This window comes from Sebastes fasciatus, chromosome 4 (assembly GCF_043250625.1).
Source record: "Sebastes fasciatus isolate fSebFas1 chromosome 4, fSebFas1.pri, whole genome shotgun sequence".
In the NCBI taxonomy this organism is placed as follows: Eukaryota; Metazoa; Chordata; class Actinopteri; order Perciformes; family Sebastidae; genus Sebastes; species Sebastes fasciatus.
In genome coordinates, this window is record NC_133798.1 from 32784216 (window position 1) to 32799967 (window position 15752).

Below are 15752 nucleotides of genomic sequence, written 5' to 3' on the forward strand. Positions count from 1 at the left end.
CACCTACAGTAGATTCAGAGCAGGAAAAAAATTACAACAATATAAGTCATTAAGATGTGAAACTTGTCGCGGGCTGTGCACATTACATCAACAAACAGCCTCCATTTAGAGTAAATAGTGGCAGAGCGGACAAACACTTCATTAAAACTTCACAGAGAAGACAAATGAACAAAAAAAGAGGAGAGCGTCGCCAGGGTTGCCTCATTACTCCCTCTCTTTTTTCCCTTTTGAATTTTAAAGCCAACGGAGTCGCTGTGTATCTACGCTTTCTCTGTGAGCTGCAGCTCCGAGGTGGCGACCTCGCGCTGCCTCCATCCTCTGTGTTACTCACATTTGTGTCTGTCCCGGGGGCTCTTCGTCTAAAGAGCCCGGGCTGAAGAGGCAGGCGGGCCAAGCACAGTATGGCGGGGTTAGCACGGCCCTGGAGAAATCTTCACAGCGACCTGATTTCTTTCAGTTGCTCTCCATATTCCCCTGATCTTCCGCTCGTATTCACCTGATCCTCTATCACAGCCATTTTGTTGGGAGAAATCTTTAACAGCAGTGAAACTAGAGCAAAATTACAGAGTCCAGTTTTAATCTGGCAGATAATTGCATCCATTACGTAATGTCTGGTTGTGACTGTTTCCATGAATCCTCATCAAAATTGCATATTTCCCGATATCAGTGAGATAGCGATGCGTTGAGGAGAATCTCTCATCGCAGCTTGTCATATTCATCTCGCAGTTAATATTAGTGATTGGTCCCCAAGTCACGTTCAGCCCCATCTTTTCATTCCAGCATCTGGATTTAATTGGTGCTACGCTGTAAAGCCACAGCTGCTCTGCCTGTTAGGACAATAAATTACCCCAATTAGGAGTCGAACAAAAGAGGCTGTCTGACACCGCGGCCCGCCGCCATGCCTCGAGATTGGAGTGCGATGGAATGAGGCTTCTTGCTGACATGAAGCCGTACCAAAACACCTGCCCCCATCATATCTCTGATGAAAACTCAGTTCCAGTCCAGCGGATATATAGAGCGGGGGGGGGAGATTGCTTTGCATGGCCTGCAGCTCGCTATAGCCTTAGTCACAGGAGCGCGCGGTGAACAACTGAAATAGGAAAAGCATCACTGTGTTCAAAATCAATGGAAGGTATGGTGGAAGGCGTGTAATTGCTGGGCGGATGATTAATTGGTGTTTGGATGATGAGTTGTGGATACATCCAGGTTTTCTGGCAGCCGCCTGCCATATTGATGGCACCGGTAATGAAGGCAATAATGAGGGAAGGTTTAGGAGGATGTGGAATGGGAGGAACAATAGGAACATCTGTGCCTCTCTACAGTTAGAGTATAATTGAGACCATATTTCATTTTCCTCTTTGAAAGCTAGCCCTAGTATACTCGCTCTCTGAAAGATGAGACATATTTATTTGCCTGCTGTAACACATTCAGCAGTTTTAGCGGCTCAGGTGGTCTACCTTTGAGGGGAATTGTAGGGGTAGCCGCCGCCGTGACGACGGCCTCTGTCTTGATCAGCACTCCTTCCACGTCCCCGCCCAGCCACGCCATCCCTTTTGTCTCGCCACTTGCTGTGAACACGCCATTAAGCCAGCCAGAGTTTGACAAGAAAAAATGAAGTGTGCTATTTCCTGTGGCCTCGAGTGTCTTCCTGAATAATGAGCGCATCGCCTAGACCCCCTAACTCCCTGCCGTTGGTTTTACTCTCCCCCTCTTGAAGTTCCAGTCTGCTGAGAGAGTGAAGGGTCTTGTCTCTGAGAAAAAGAACAAAAAAAGCGGTCACACAAGACCTGTCAAACTAAATCTGGAAAACCCAGAAAAAGAAAGAGGATTAGATGAATGAAGTGGATTTTATTGATGAAATCCTCATCTCATGTCACGGTATTAGAGAATGCAGAATAGAGGGCACGCTGTATCTGCGGAAAAAGACGTTGTGATACAGCATCATGAGACGCAAACAGCTGCAGTCGTGTTTGCCAAATTAACTGGCACTGTTTCCCATATCTCACATATTTCTTTGCTTTCTTAAACACGCCGAATGTCTCGGCAGCACTACTGGATCACAGCAAAACGCTGCCTCGCACGGCAAACCACTGAGAAGAAAGGGAAGCTCCAGCGCTATTTCCTCGCCCGGCCTTATTTCTCCCAATTACCAGCGTGTGAGAAAACAGTCTGACACGACTGACCTCCTCTCGGAGAGCTGTGGTCATGACTGGAAGGCTCTCCCTGCTTATTATGACAGAAGTGTTATGGTAATGGAAGGAAAGTCTGCGCCGCGGTGATAGCACTGCAGGAACGGATAGCCTATTATCCACCACTGTGTGTTGATAGTAATGGTGAGAGAGAGGGCATCCTATCTGTTATGGTGATGATGCATTTTAAATGGGTAGTGCCTATTATATATCAGTGGATGATAATGGCACAAGAGAGCATCCTCTGGGTTATGGTCATGTTGCCAAGGAAATGGTGAAGAGGTCAGCGCAGAATATACAGTAGGCTTGTCCTCGACCAAAGAAAAAACACTCTTACCATTTTGTCGACTTATCGATTAGTTGATTTAATCAACAGATCTGTAAAACTCAGTTTCTCCACAAAGAATCAGACAAAAACTACATTTTAAATGTTTACCAGAGATGTGCTCAGAAGGTTCTTAGAAATAAGTCATTCAGCTTGAAAAAACATAAAAAATGACTCATCAACTAAAGAAATCTTCGTGGACTAAGACCAAAACGACCGATTTGTCGACTAATTGACCAAGAGGAGGCGACCCTAATATACTGAGTATGTGTGAGAAATTAGAGCTGCACAATTAATCGAACATTAATCGCGATCAGGATTTTGGTTTCCCACAATTAAATGAACACGCCTGTGAAAGTAACATTTAAAATGTGTGCTCCGCTCTTAGAAAACTCTGCTGCATAAATCAAGCGCTTCCTAAACTAACACCCAGCCACCAGGGGGCGATCGACATGGTTTGGCTTCACTTTTGGGGCGCTGTCATGCCGCTGCGTGCGTACCGTGCAGCGGCAGCCTGTGAAAAACGTTCCTGAATGTTGCGGCTGCAGTCCGGAGTAGAAGAGTGCCTTAAACTGTCATTCTTTCTAACAGCCAGCAGGGGGCGACTCCTCTGGTTGCAAAAACAAGTCTGATTGTATAGAAGTCTATGAGAAAATGAGCCTACTTCTCACTTGATTTATTACCTCAGTAAACATCGTAAACATGAGTTTATGGTCTCAATCCCTAGTTTCAAGTCTTCTTCAATACAGCATGATGTTCATTTAATAAATTATGGTTCCATTTAGAGTCAAACTTTAACCCTTTCACAGTGTGTGTTCAGTTCATGACAGTTAATTATAACATTTTGGTGACCTAAAAATGTCTCATTCAGCGTTCGGTTGTACTGAGCTCCACCCTCTCGTGTCACTTCTGGTTGCAAAAAAAACAAGATGGCGATGGCCAAAATGACGAACTCAAGGCTTCCAATGGGTGAAGTCACGGTGACTACATCCACTTCTTATATACAGTCTATGGTTTTAACAGAGAACAGACTGGCAAAATGAAAATGCGCTGAATTGAAGTGAAGAACCCTATTTTAAGTCTTGTTTTGATGCAAAGATTTGTACATTAGCAGGAATGTAGCACAACGTGAGAGTGAAAGCAGTGCTCTGTTGATTTAAATGTGAAAGTGCAATAAAAATATGGTCTCCCTAAAATAATTGAATAATGATAAATAATCATGATGTCAATATTGATAAAAATAACAGTGATTGTCATTTTGGTCATTGTCGTGCAGCCCTATGATAGATTGAATGAAGGGAGTGTCAGGCTTTTTCTCTCTCTGTTGTAATAATGATGGGGCCAGCCCATGTGTTCAAAGAGCGTGAATATCTAGGGAAGGAAGAGAGCGTGTGTTTGTGTGTGTGTGTGGCCGGATGCGCGTGCGTACGATAAACAAGAGCCACGCAGTAGAAAGGGAGCCTTAGTTAGCTGTCTGCTTGGCGCTTCGCCGCCCCTGTGATGTATGTTTATGGCCCATCATCTCTAGCCAATTACCCTGCCTCAGTGTGGGAGCGCCGCGCCTTCCCATCACAGCCGTCAGTGTCTGAGCGCGGAGAGAGAGACGGCGACAGTTAACGTTCCTGGACATCCCTGGCAAAGCGCTGTTTTCCTTAGGGGGGCTCTGGAGATTCATCTTCAAAAGTAAGCCACAGGGTAGCGGAGTCTGCTGAGTCTACAGCTGCTCTGGGAGTTGGAGTCTTGTTGACTGTGTGTATCTGTAGGTGTGTGTGTGTGTGTGTGTGCGCGCGCGGCGTGGGTGCTTTAACTTAGCACAGTATGTATGCAAACTTTGTAAATCTCAGTTGTTGCAACTCTTGTGTTTGTTTGCATCAGCGTGGATCACTCCCAGTTCGATGCTGTAAATGATGCGTGGTCATCGCATGTTATAGCTGTGAAATAACCTTGGCATATGTGTTCTCTTTGTCTCCCAGATACAGCTGAGGCAGACGTGTTCATGTATCCCGTTCAGGCCAACCTGCAGACTCTCTCCCACAAACACATCTGACTTTTTTTACAAGGTAATCTTCTTCTCTGTCTTTCTGCATCACAAAAATGTGCCATTGTGCTAAATTATACTTTGTGTCTAGTTCACAGTAGCTGCCTCAGATTGTTTTTTCCATAAAACGTTCTCCCGTGGAGACGTGACATTAGAGAAGGTAAACCGAATCAAAGCCGCAGCGCAACAGCCATGAAGACTAATTTGCTTTTAGCGGGGAGTTGCTTTTAACCCTGTTGACACTGACAAGGAGCGCGACTTCATCTCAGGGAATCCTTAAACTTCATATTTGGATGATTCTTTAGTCAAACTGAGAATACAGAGTGGTTTATATATTTTTTTTTTTTTTTTTTTTTTCTTCCTGGCTCCATATTCACACACTGTGACAGATTGAAACTGCAAAGCTGTGTTTGTGTTGGCTAGACGAAGGAGCGCTCCTGCCCAGAGGGTTTATCAGGGAGAGAAAATATTGACCGCCAACAGTTGCACTTTGGTGGTGTTATTGCTTTTCACACTTGTGTGATACAGACAGCGGTCGCCAAGCACAACAATTGTAAACCCGCAGCCATATTGACGGCCGCATCGCTCTTCTGTGCAGGGCAGCATATCCAGCTTATGGTGTTTACTTTTTAGCTCATTTCACCAAAGTGCTTTTTGCAGACAAATAATATAAAAGTGCTGGAACAAGGTGTGAAGGAAAGGAAGTACTTACTCTCCAGGTTTAGAAACGAAAACCCATAGGGGCCTCTAAATTTCCTTCTAAATTAAGACTACAAAACATACTGACAAAACAGCAGCAGGATGTGTGTGTGTGTGGGGGGGGGGGGGTTGCGTCTGACTCTTTTTCAATATGCTGTAGAACATCACTTGCTCAGGCAAGTGATTATTGGTTAGGTGAAGTCAATTCATCACCTCAATATTAGAGGGTATAACTCTGACGTATCGGCTATCACTGCAGCTGTATGTGGCCCTCTGTTATTGCAATTATAAACTCATCAATATCACAATTCAATGTTTATTTGTTGGTTAAAGCAAGAAGTAAGACTTCTGCCAATGATTGGTATTGTGATTATATGATCAAATTGTGTTATTGTTCCACAAAATTCGAAGCAACTTGAAGTTGAAAACTCAGAATCAGTAATGGCAGTTTTTTGTTGCCATTAAAGAGTTTTGTTTGATGTAAGGAATAGCACGACATTGAAAAACATTTTAATTATTTTACATGTTATTCAGCTTACATTTCTTTGCATTTATTTCTATCTTGAGTCAGGCTTGGTTGTGTGCACTTATCCTGTTGGTTATAACCACACAGCCCAGTCGCCAGGAAAATAATGTTAGCATTTTTCTGCAAGCCACAGATTCGGTCAGAGCAGGTGACGTAGTATATAGAGCGACCGTTTTTGAAAGTTACATGGTATAATAACGAGTATAACAAGTGAGAAAGTCCACTAAAGGCGATGGATGGGTCAAACAAACACAGGACTTTCACCGAAGAGACCGCTGTTGGTGTCCCGTGTGAAACCAAAAGTAAAGTTGACCTAGCGCTTCTTATGTTACATCGTTACGTAACGTTACATAAGAAAGTCCGCTAAGGGCGGTTGTTATGTATTTATGCTAGTTACGTTATTTTTTTTTAACACAAACCATAACCTTTTTTCTAACCTTAACCAACTAGTTTTGTTGACTAAACCAAACCAATCGTTTCACAACGTTGACCACGTGGCATTGTGCGTTTCTGCTAGCGTGATACGAGGCTGATACGAAACGTATTTTTGGTACATTCAACGTGGTTTACAGAAACGTTTTTTATGGCGACTGTGTGGCATGAATACTCTCTAAAACTCAGAGGCCCTTTTGGTCACCCAGACCGCTGTTCATGTCCCGTGTGAAACCAAAAGTAAACGTTGACCTTAAGCCTGTCACGTAACATTTTTACACTTGTTACATAACGTTACATAAGAAAGTCCGCTGAGGACGGTTGTTGTTTATTTACAGTAGTTACGTTTTTTGCGGTTAACAGAAACCATGATGTTTTTAATAGTTTTTTGCCTAAACCTAACCAATCGTTTCACGACATTAACCACGTGGCATTGTGCGTTTCTGCAAACGTGATATGAGGCGGATAGGAAATATAATTATGAAACTTATTGTTGGTTCAGAAACATTGACATTCAATGTATGCTGTTGAAACGTACAATGCCAACAGTTTTTCTGGCAACTGGGTTGAACCATACACAGTATAACAAATAACAAAGTGCCAATATTGACTCAAATATTATAATTATCTCAAAGTATTTTTATTATTTAATTCAAGGGAGCAGATTGCAAGTACTTGAGGAGATAGGATATTGCATACATTTGCCAAATGGTGATACTGTACATCAAAATCAGAATAATACTGGGACTAATATTGTGATATTAATTTCAACTGTATTGCCCATCCCCATAATAGAGAATGGTTTGGTAATGCCTTGTTTTTCTGTATTTAGAGGGGGATCACTCTTTTCTATTCCCCTCATAGAGGAACTCTGCAACGCTAAACTGCTGTAGCTGTTTTCGTTTTCCTAACCTATAACATTTTTAAGTGGTGCACTCCAGTGAATGAGACGTTTGACATTCTGAAACGGCGGGGACTTGAAACAGCTTAAATCAGGGATCGAGGTGATCCTCCACATTCTCATCTGCTTCAATGGCGTGCCAATGTGGGCGTGCATTAAAGATTCATGCAAACAGCTGTTTCTTCTACAGGACAGCATGGCTCAGAGCAAGATTGTGTGCTTGGATTTCAAATCAGGGAAGCCTGGAGGAAGCCGGGTTTTGAAAGAACATCGCATACAGTGAAGGCTACTGTATGAGGGCAGGAAGTTAACACATGACATGCTTGTCCAAAGGAAAAAAGGGCAGCTAAAAACTGATAACACATCACATGAGACTAGGAGAGCAAATAATTCCTGTAGGCAAGAGAACAGACTGAAGATCAGCTGACAGTCACATCTTTGAGTATCATGTGTAAGATCTGGCTACATGGTCCAAACAAATAGGGGGCAGCATTTCACCTCTGGGTCCATACAATCTATATTTACAGTCATCAGTTATAAAATAAAGCCAACTACTAACTAACAGCAGAGCGAGAATATGCAGACTTCGGCCGAACTGCTGAAACTCTGAGAGCCGGTCGAAATAACACTGCTGTCTTATAATCTTCACATTTGGCGTTGGCCTATATTGTGTTTACTGTGCCGCTAACCGACCGACTGTACGGTCCATATATGTTTTGATAGTTTGTTTATTGGATTAAATCCATAGCGGCAGAAATTAGAAAAACACTCATATTTTCGTCCGCCATCAGAAGACTACTTCGGGAGGACCGGGGAGCGGCTCTGGGAGACGGATCATCAAGGCAAGGCAAGGCAGCTTTATTTGTATAGCACATTTCAACAACAGGGCAATTCAAAGTGCTTTACAGAAACATTCAAGAACATTGCGACAAAATGCAAAAGAACATTAAGGAATAATTAAAACAGTTATTAAAACATTAAAACATTAAAACATTAAAGATTAGAAAATAAAAACAAGCTAAAAATAAAAGCTAGGATAGAAGCTGAAATTGCATAAAACTCAAAAGAGTAAAAGTTCTAGTGCAGTGTCAGATCATTATCTGGTTTAATAAAAGGCACCCGCAAACAGGAAAGTTTTAAGCTTTGTTTTAAAAGAAGTGAGAGTTGGAGCGGTCCTGCAGGGTTCTGGGAGCTTGTTCCAGATATTTGGTGCATAAAAACTGAATGCTGCTTCTGCATGTTTAGTTCTGACTCTGGGGACACTAAGCAGACCTGATCCAGATGACCTGAGAGGTCTGGATGGTTCATAACACAGCAGAAGATCAGAAATGTATTTTGGCCCTAAACCATTTAGTGCTTTGTAAACCAGCAGGAGTATTTTGAAATCAATTCTCTGAGAGACAGGGAGCCAGAGTAGAGACTTCAGAACTGGACTGATGTGATCCACTTTCTTGGTCTTAGTGAGGACTCTAGCAGCAGCAGCGTTCTGAATCAGCTGCAGCTGTCTGATCGATTTTTTAGGAAGACCAGTAAAGACGTCGTTACAGTAGTCAAGTCGGCTGAAGATAAATGCATGGACTAGTTTTTCCAAATCCTGCTGAGACATCAGTCCTCTAATTCTTCTTATATTCTCCAGGTGATAGAAGGCTGTCTTTGTAATTGTCTTAATGTGGCTGTTAAAGCTCAGGTCAGAGTCCATGACTACACCAAGGTTTCTGGCTTGGTCCGAGCTTTTTAACATCACAGATTGTAGGTGAGCACTAACCTTTAACCTTTCCTTTTTGGCTCCAAAAACTACGACCTCAGTTTTGTCTTTGTTCAGCTGAAGAAAATTCTGGCACATCCAATTATTGACTTGTTCAATGCACTCACTCAGCGCTTGTATTGGACTGTAGTCTCCTGGTGATAGAGTTATGTAAATTTGTGTGTCGTCTGCATAGTTATGGTAATTTATTTTGTTGTTCTCAAAAATCTGACATCAGTTAGCGGAGCTTTAGTAACACAAATTGAGCCAGGGGTGCAAACCCCAGCACCGGGGGGTTTGATCCCGGGGTACCGCCCCGACTCCCCGCCAGATCAGCAAACCTTCTGTTGCTGCCATTACACAAGTTAGACCCAGCGTTGCCGCTGGTCTGCGGTGACTCCTGGCACTGGGGTTTGCGCTGTTTGGATGTCAGTTGCTTCAGCTAACCGCTAAACTGAAGGTCTGTCTCCCGACTAAGTCATGTCCTGGTAGTGGTACGGATGAAATGAAAATATGAGTCGTTTTCTTATTTCTTTAAAGTGGTGATTTTGTTTGATTCTTTGCAAACAAAATCAGTTTTTGAGATCTGTTGATTAAATCAACTAATGGTTTAGTCCAAAGAAATTCTTAGTCGACTAACACTCATACGAATTAGTCGACTAAGAATTTCTTTGGTCGGCCCTAAACAATACATAGACGTCTTTGATACAATGTCATCCATGTAACATCTTCACATTTTGTTGATAATGTCACTTCATTTTTGAATATATTAAACTAATAGTCTGGCCAGATCTTAACACATTGCACCTTTAATACACAGTGAGTCAGCGGAAGCAGTTGATGGGAGTCAAATTAGTCGTTTCCATACAACACTTTGACATTTTCCTCAAGAAGGATGACTGTTGAATTGTGAAGCACCGCCTTCATAGAAGGCTTTAAAGAAAGGTTTACTGGAGCTGACATTTGTACGCTATTTCACGATAGATGCGGTGATAATAATATGCCAGCTCCTGACAGCCGTGTATCCACTGAATGCAGAGGCTGAGTTATGTATGTTAGGTATGAGCTACTTATTCACAGCATGTAGCTGCCATCATCCTCTCCCCCTCTTATGCCCACGTGCACTCCGACTCTCGTGTTTACTCACATTTGTTCTGTCTAATTTTCACCGTCTCATGTATCCTGATACGCTCTTTCCTCCTTCGCGCCAGCGTCTGGGGAGACTGAGGGTATTGTTGCAAAACAAAAAGGCTCATTAAATATCTACATCTGTGCTGCATTAAGATGGATTAAACATACAGATACCGCTGAAATCACGAGGTTTATGTGTCTGCGATGATCTTTAAGAGTGAATAGCGCTCTCTCCTCCACTGAGACAGGCTATGACCTCCTCACAGGAGCTTTTACAGTGACCATTTGAATGTTAATGTGACAGGTTGATTGCCAATTTACAGCCCAAACAAAAGCATTTCCCCCACTGAATCAAAGGACAGCTCTGTAAAGACAAACGCAAACAATACGGCGAGCTCCGACCAAATCTGCTGTTTTCTCCTCCTTTTCAAAATTACACTCTCAATCACAGTTTCTGAAAAAAAAAAGATTGAAAACAGCAGCGGCTAAAACTTAAAAAAACTGCGTTTTCACCTATCAGCACAAAGTCGCACCTCGCTTTAAAGCCGCCCCGCCATGCCGAGTAATGCGATGGTGAGCTATTCCTGCTGGATATCGCAGTAATAAGCAGATGAGGCCCTTCAGAAATAACAGCTGGTTGTGTTTTTCTAATGGTGAGGCTCCATCACCGCCCGTCACTCCTCGTTCATCAGCAGCTGTTAGCCATGCATCCTATGTAATTGCTCTCGCTCTCTGCCACGGAGCGCCATTTTTCGCCGACACTCATCAGTTGCATGAATGCGTCATAATAATACAAATATTACGGTAGTTAAGTGCAATTTCTGCACGTATTTTGCGAGCAACTTGATGGCTAATGTTTGACGGTCGGCGGGCTAGAAAGCTGGTTGTTTCTGTTGAGGTTATGAGCAGCAGATAGCCACTTTGCTGCGTGGGAGCTTCAGCCTGAACACAATATCTGTTTTTCACAATGTAGAGTGGTAAATGCTGAGGATTTCTAAATGATGGTAGTTAATTACAGTTTTTTTCCATAATCTGAAATTGTGTTAACTTGACTGATCTCTTTGCTTTTTATGCATCTTGAATTTCCAGGGCATTCTTACATTCTTTTTTCCCAAAATTCAGTCCAAGAGTAAAAAGACTAATTTTCTAATTAATTTTGAAGTGTACCAGGGGGATGCAGAGCTTCGAATACAATATGCTCTGTGGGTTGGCAGCCTTTTCTATGGTCCTGATCACAGCGGACCAAAATTACCTCCAAATCTTAAGAAGATTTAAAGAATAAGGAGAGTTTTCTGAAATATTGTCTGCTGTCAGTCTGACACATTAACACTTGGTGTGGTCAGTCACTCGGAACCACAGGCCGAGGGCTTCTGTCCAGACTCATCACCCACTTTCAACACAGAGAGAAAGGCAATCACGGTCCATCACTTCCCTTGTTGCTACCATATTTTTACTTTCTTAAGTCCCTTTATTCTAGGAGAGAAAGCCCTATTCTTATGATAAAGCTATAGAAGGTGATTTTAAGAAGTTCATACCTAAAACAGAAGTAGAAGAAAAAGTTTAAGGCAAGTGGGTACCGAACTTTACATCACTAAATAACATAAAAATGTAACATCTCCAAGTGTGAGCATATTAATCCCATGAAACCTGCGTGGTCGGGGGCGATCCCGACCGACTTTACTGTTTTTCAGAGGCTGTAGTAGGTTCAGTTTTAGAGCGAGAGTGAAGGCATCGATATAGAACAAACATGGTACCAACCTTGTCATACTAGCTTGTCGGGAAGGAGGCTAAATAACGCTCCAAAGTTAGGCTAAATTTTGGTGAGGAAAAACTGGTATGGTCATTTTCAAAGCAGTCCCTTGACCTCTGACCTCAAGATATGTGAATGAAAATGGGTTCTATGGGTACCCACGAGTCTCCCCTTTACAGACATGCCCACTTAAAAAAAAACATGCAGTTTTTTTAATGCAATATAAATGTGTTATTTTCGCTTATTCTAAAAATGATGTGAATATTTCTGCATACTGGGGTCCCTAAACAGTCTTGGAATTACATCAATTTGGTATCACTGTAAAGCTGAGACTCTTGTGGATTCAATGAGCCCAACTGTATTCATGTGTGATGATGTTAGTCCCCATAGTTGCCATTTCATTGTAGTGAGACCATTTTTTTAAACTTGACCTCACTGTATAAAATGACCTGTGGTGACCTCTAAGATAATCACAGCCTCGTGAAACTTTACAACCACAAACTACAGACCCAGAGCATTCAGAGGATGGATGGCTTTCCTAGCTAGATTGACAATAAGGGGGGGTTTCTGAGCAGTTTACACAACAGAATGGCTCACCATCCAATAATGCTTAAAAAATTCTTGCAGAAATCTCCAAATGTCGTAAAAAAAAATATGATGCACCTTTGCAAAGGTAGTTCTCAAGCTGTGGGCGATCTGCATGTGACAAAGGAAGGGGAGCCAAATCTGAATGTCTTGTTGAATCACATTTTCTGATCTAGGCAGCCCACAAAAAACTGCCAGGGTTGTCTTATTTCACAGTTTGTGGGTTGGTAGGCACTCCAGATACCCAAATGTATGAGCACAAATATCCAAATGTATGAGCACAAGCACTGAAAAAAAGTGAGTTTTTCGTGATATGTCCCCTTTAAAGGCAGGATTTTTCCTTCAAAGTTTGGAGGTACACCTCAGAGATGTGTAAAGCTTCCCCCTGGATTGTTGATACGACACTATCTTTGGCTTACACCCACATGGTATTTCTCTGCGAGCTAGAAACCCACTCAGCATTCTATATTTCTCTCGTTCTGGTGTGAGAGGAGACTCACGGCGCCGACCCCACGGGATGTCGATTCCCACCAATGCTCGTGGACTTACTGTAACATTTTCGCCCCAGTGTCAGGGAAGAGGAGAGGAGAAGCAGAGCGAGAGAGAGAAGACTATGAGCTTAATGTAGATCTGTCATCAGCTGGCTGCAGATCAAAAGAGCAGCATTGGCAGGCGGAGCACAGAATCCACCAGAGCCTCCTCTCTATGCCAAGCTCCAGCTTCTATGAGGTAGACGAGCACAGAGGGGCCTGGCTCCAGGCGAGGAGAGTGTGTATCTGCTTTCTATGTGTATGTGTGTGTGTGTGTGTGTGTGTGTGTGTGTGTGTATTTTTGGGGGCGGAGAGGTGTGGGCACATGCACAATGTCTCAAGGCAAGGATCTGGCACTTTGAAAATGTCACCAGAAACCAAAAAAAGAAGAAGAGGATGGAGAAAGTGTGATGAACAGACGCGTATGCTCTGGGAGGTGTGGGATTTAGAGACTATAGAAGGAATCGCTCTCTCAGAGAGGGAGATTGGGAGGAATAAAGACGACGGTACAAAGACAGAGAGATGCAGCCTTTCTTTTCACTATACACCTCTGCAGCATCAGTAAAGTAAATTAAAGGACACATATCATACTCATTTTCAGGTTTGGGTTTCTACTAGAACATGTTTACATGCATTAATGTTATACCGTCTGTCTGAATATACCTGTATTCACCCTGTGTCTGAAATGCTCCATTTTAGCGCCTGTCTCTTTAAGACCCCTTCCCAAAAATGCTCAGTCTGCTCTGATTGGCTTAATATGATGCACCTTTGCAAAGGTAGATCTCAAGCTGTGGGTGATATATTCTAATGAGCCTGCATGTAACGTTAGAAGGGGAGCCAAATCTGAATGGATGTGCACAAGCACTGAAAAAGTTTTTCATGATGAAAGATCTTGTTTTTGGTGAAATATTTAAACAGTGAAACTACGTTACATGCTTCAAGTCAGCATTGACTTTCTCAGTATTTGAAACTCCATTGTTTGCTTCCAGACTTCCACATTTTTGTGTGGTTTTGTGCAAAACTTGCAGTTAAGTCTGTTTTGTCAAACCGAGACATTTTCAAGGTTTTGCTTTACTGTCATTATACTACACAGGATTGCAAAAATTAAATGCAGTTGAAGCCCCCTTTGTGCTTCACATACAGAGAATGAAAAATAGGACAAAGACATAAGAATAGATGGGAATAAAATAGGTAATACAATGATGTAGATTTACAACAACAATAACAGATATGTAGCAAAAGTTTGAGGAAGCTACTGGTTCATAACTAACTTCTCATGTATACGTATCCCTTGTTAGCAAACTGCAAAAGACAAATATTTAACCTCCTGTTTAACACAACTTGGATATATTGGAGCAGAGATTCTGAATGAGCTCGGTTTGTCATGATATGTCCCCTTTAAGTGAGTCCAATGACGTATCTAAATTGCAGTTTGTGGTTTGGAAGAGCTCTGCATGCCACTAACATGATGGCTGAATGTCTTGGTTCACTGTTGAAATCATTTTGAAATCAGCTAAATCAGCCCAATTCGCCTACTTTTTGTGTTTGCATTTACTATTTTACTTTATTATGAGGCTGAATATTAAATATTTAATCATTTGTTTGAGGCTCAAATTACTCAAATTTACAATAAAATGCTGTTGGGAGTCTTTTAAATCTGGTGCCTGTTGTATGCAGGTGTATTTGTTTGGTTAACATTATGAAAGCAAACATGTGGGTGACACTTCATCAACTTTCTTGGTTATATAATAGACATTTGAGATATCGAGGTGCTTCAGCTTTGTTGTAAAACAAGACAGCCGGGGTTATTGAATGATGAGCATTATCTTTGCATGATCAGTGCATTTGGTCTGCTTCCCTGTGAGTCATAATACTTTTGTTATTTGGAAATTTGAGAGCATGCTCATAGTGATCATTGAAGCAGACCAGAGAACAGAAACTTATTGGAGCGGTGGATTCCAGTCTTTTAATCAATACCACGGACACAGTGGCAGAAGTAGTATTCAGATCTTTTACTTATTAAAAGTATTAATACTTGAGTGCACTGGGCTTTACTTAATGGATAGGAGCTCAGTCAGCAGGTTCCATTTATGCAGATTTCTTATTAGTTCTTTGGTTGCCTCTGTGTGTCTGTGTGGTTTTAGCTCTGCAAAGGGACAACAGACAGGTAGTGTGCCATAGTAAGTATAAATCACATGCACACGCATATCTGAAGTCAAAAAACAAGAACAAAGAGAGGAAGGCAGCATATAAAGCCTCTGATTGAGTGGAAGTGATTGCACCTGAAGAGGGGCGGGTCCTTTCAAGGCAGGAGTGTTTGTTAAAGCCTCATTGCTTTTCTGAGACGCAGTGGAGTAGAAGTATGAAGTTGCATAAAATGGAAGTATACTCAAGTAAAGTACAAGTACCTCACAATTGTACTAAAAACATTGTTTTTTCATGCAGTGGTCAATTTTGAGATCTGGGGCTATTTTGTTTCGTAACATGTCTTCTTTCAGAATAAAGAAAACATCCAAAATACACATCTAGGTGTTTATTTTACTACTTTGTCTGTTTGCGTCTGTAGATTTCTCCTAAATTCAACAAACGTTATCATTAGATAATGCCTCATTTGCATATTTAAACATAAGTAATCAACTGGGGAAGTTTTATGGTGATATCTATTAGGTTTTTTGGTGTTTTTTTTACCCTATTCACCTGCTGACTTGTAAAATGTAAGGGATTTTACAACACAAATCTTTAGGCCACTTTCTCAAATCCCCAGAAATCTCCACTTCAGTAGCACTTACATCCACCAAACTAATTTATAATCTGAAGGTTCGTACGGAGGGGTTTGTTCATATATCATTCTTAGCCTGATTTATAGAATTTTTTTTTTTCCTAAAAACATGGCCAAAATTGA

General features: G+C 41.9%; 1 protein-coding gene across 4 annotated transcripts in view; it reads left to right on the forward strand.

Annotated features, from left to right (window-relative positions):
* The window catches only part of mgat4c (mgat4 family member C), a 127744-nt gene that overhangs the window by 59659 nt on the left and 52333 nt on the right, over nt 1–15752 (forward strand). For all 4 annotated transcript variants that reach the window (XM_074633704.1, XM_074633702.1, XM_074633706.1 and 1 more), the window contains one exon: nt 4488–4574. The gene's annotated coding sequence lies outside the window, so the exon portion shown is untranslated. The remainder of the gene's footprint in view (nt 1–4487; nt 4575–15752) is intronic.